The sequence below is a fragment of the Nuphar pumila genome, chromosome 14 (assembly GCF_984573655.1).
Source record: "Nuphar pumila chromosome 14, dmNupPumi1.hap1.1, whole genome shotgun sequence".
Taxonomy (NCBI): Eukaryota; Viridiplantae; Streptophyta; class Magnoliopsida; order Nymphaeales; family Nymphaeaceae; genus Nuphar; species Nuphar pumila.
The window spans coordinates 34,338,995-34,342,066 of record NC_143262.1 but is presented as its reverse complement, the minus strand read 5'-3'; the positions used below and the strand labels follow the sequence as shown (position 1 = coordinate 34,342,066).

Below are 3,072 nucleotides of genomic sequence, written 5' to 3'. Positions count from 1 at the left end.
TCCAACAAATATCTTACGGGAGAACATTTCCGTAAAAAACATATCTACCTTTTTTTATGTTATTTTATTATAAAGTCATTGCGGGCAACATTGGCATATCAATTATCATGGGTCCCAAGATATTCCTCACACAACACCCTCTCCCCCGAGATGTAAAGGGAGACCCAACTACTTTAACAAGAGACCAGGCTTCACAGTAAAAAAAAATATGTGAGGTCATTTGTTGTATTTCATTAGTGCGAGCTGAGAGAGAGAGAGAGAGAGAGAGAGAGAGAGAGAGAGAGAGAGAGTAAATTGTGCCATCGCTCTTATAAAGTCTCCCTCCCTCGGTCTCTCCGCGATTTCCCCCGACTGAAACCGGTGGGCATAGATCCCCGTTTGTTTTAGTTTCCGATCGCGGGCAAATTTCCGGATCTCTTTTTGTGATTTTCTCGATGGAGCGCAGCGACTCCTCCCTCTTTTTCTAGGTTCCCACTCTTCCTTCCTCTTCTTCTCGCCGCCTTTGATTTCCCTTCTTTCATAGATAGGATCTCTCTCTCTCTCTCTCTCTTTCCTGTGCTTCAGTTAGGGTTTGGATCTGTTTCTAGAGATGCCGAAAACTTGACAAAAATCCAGGAAACCCGAATTTTTTGTAAACCTCTTAAAATCTGATTCTTTTTTTTCGTCCCAATTCTTGTTTCTGCAGAATTCGGGCGTGGATTCCTGCACTTATTTCTTTCCCCTTTCGTCGCCATTTTTGTGGGGGTTGTCTTTGGGAATTTGAATCTCTCGGCCTTCTGATAAGGGAGCGTCGATGGAGAATCTGATGCCTTTGGTCTGAATTCACGCCCAGACAGTCGGATTCCTCTTCGATTGCGTCCGGGTTGAGGGTTTCAGGGGAGAATTGGGGGTTCCGTTTTCCCCCTGTCTCCGTCGTCCCATTCCTTTTGGCTTGTCGATCTTTCCTTTTCTAGGGCTTCTTTTCCTCCCTTCCACCAGGGGCAATTCGGTAGAGAGAGAGAGAGAGAGAGAGAGAGAGAGAGAGAGAGAGAGAGAGAGAGAGAGAGAGAGAGAGAGAGAGAGAGAGATCTGCAGCCATGTTGGATGGTCAATCGTCCGTGGTGTCCAGGTTCGCGTCGCCGTGCGATCCCGAAATGGATTGGTACTCCTCGCCCTGCTCTGTCAAGATGTCGAAGACGAAGCTGAGTTTGGAGGGTGAGCAGGACGACAACGCAGATGCACCCGGTGGAGGAGGCGACGACGGAAACGTCGTCAAGAAGCCCCGTCTCCCGCCACTTCTGGAGAGGCGCCCGGCGCCTACGCCCACACGGCCGGATTCGAGCACCCTGAGCCCCAGCGACGACCGATCCGGCCAGCAGGCCCAGGGAGACTCAGCGGACGGTTCCCTAATTCACGGGCTCAACCTCGATGTGTCCATCGATTGTCTCGTCCGGTGCTCGAGATCGGACTACGGTTCGATCTCCTCCCTGAATCGGAGCTTCAATTCTCTTGTTCGGACGGGGGAGCTTTACCGGCAGAGGCGGGAGCAGGGGATCATCGAGCACTGGGTGTACTTTGCGTGCAGTTTGGTGGAGTGGCAGGCGTTCGATCCCTACCGGCAACGGTGGATGCACCTCCCTCTGATTCCCTCCAACGACTTCTTCATGCGCGCTGACAAGGAGTCGCTGGCCGTTGGCACTGAATTGCTCGTCTTTGGCAGGGACTTCAACTCCTTTTTCATCTGGAGATACAGCATCCTCACGAATTCTTGGTCTCCCGGACCTGCGATGGAGTCGCCAAGGTGCTTGTTCGGCTCTGCGAGCCTCGGGGAGATTGCGATTGTGGCAGGCGGGTCCGATTCATACGGGCGGATCTTGAGCTCATCTGAGATGTACAATTCGGAGAAGCGCAGCTGGTTCCCTCTTCCTAGCATGAATTCTCCGAGAAAGATGTGTTCAGGTTTCTTCATGGACGGCAAGTTCTATGTTATCGGGGGCCTGAAGAGCCGGACGGAGCCCCTAACCTGTGGTGAACAGCTTGATTTGAGGACTGGGACATGGAAGACAATCCCGGACATGTCTCCCTGCAGGGGAGAGTTGGCGGACGCACCTCCACTTGTTGCCGTTGTGAACAACGAGCTCTATGCTGCCGATTGTTCGGAGGCTAACCTGGTGAAGAAATACGATAAGCAGAACAATAGTTGGCATGTTGTGGGAAGGCTTCCTGAGAGAGCGGACTCGATGAATGGTTGGGGCCTGGCATTCAAGGCATGCGGCGACCAGGTGATTGTTATTGGAGGTCCGACAGGTCAGGGCGCAGGGCTAACTGAGTTGAATTCGTGGAAACCCAGAGAAGAGCCGCCTGCATGGAATTTGCTTGCGAGCAAGGTATTGGGGAGCTTTGTTTATAATTGTGCAGTAATGGGCTGCTGAAACATTGGTGGTGCCATGTGAAAACTTTCAGGCTCACCAGATATCTGATTCATCAAACTGAGTTCTTCTGCATTGGTGCTGAATAATGGGTTAGGAGAACGCGTGGTGTATAGGGTCAGTGTTTTCTGTGCAAGAGCATGACGTTCCGGCTGATCCGTAATTGATCTCTTGTTGTCATTTCCCGTTTCTTTTTCTTTTTCCATCCTCATTGGATGGTACTCAAGATCTGATAGAACGTTTCTTTCAAGGAATCTTGAGTGAGTTTTCCTCATTTATTCCCCTTTTATTTTCTCTTTTCATTATTGAAGTTCGATTTTGTAGCAAATGTCACAGTTATTCACCTTATCTGTTACCATGAGATCTTTGGAAGATTGGCTAGAACGTGGTACAGGGATTGATTAATAATTTTTAAGACCTGTACATTTTCTTTCCAAGCTTTTACTCATGCTTTTGGTAGGAAGGAATCCCCTTCAAGATCGTTCTGCAGGACACAAATATTTTTGTTGATTCCTGGTGTTTATGTGGTTGTCTAGGAGGGTGAAATTGAAAGATGCTTGAAGGTTTTGATTCTTTGTCTTCTATTCTTTGGTTTCTGGACGTGAACAAAATATTCCTACATGATTGTATTTTATTGTTATCAAAATGGCACTTGCCATCTTGC

The 3,072-nt window shown here is 48.9% G+C and overlaps 1 pseudogene across 1 annotated transcript; it reads left to right on the top strand.

The window, feature by feature from the left end:
* Positions 1–267: 267 nt before the first annotated feature.
* Positions 268–2,845, top strand: LOC149816743 (F-box/kelch-repeat protein At5g60570 pseudogene; annotated as a pseudogene). Its single transcript, XR_016427604.1, has one exon. The product of XR_016427604.1 is annotated as an F-box/kelch-repeat protein At5g60570 pseudogene (transcript).
* The last annotated feature ends 227 nt before the right edge of the window (positions 2,846–3,072 follow it).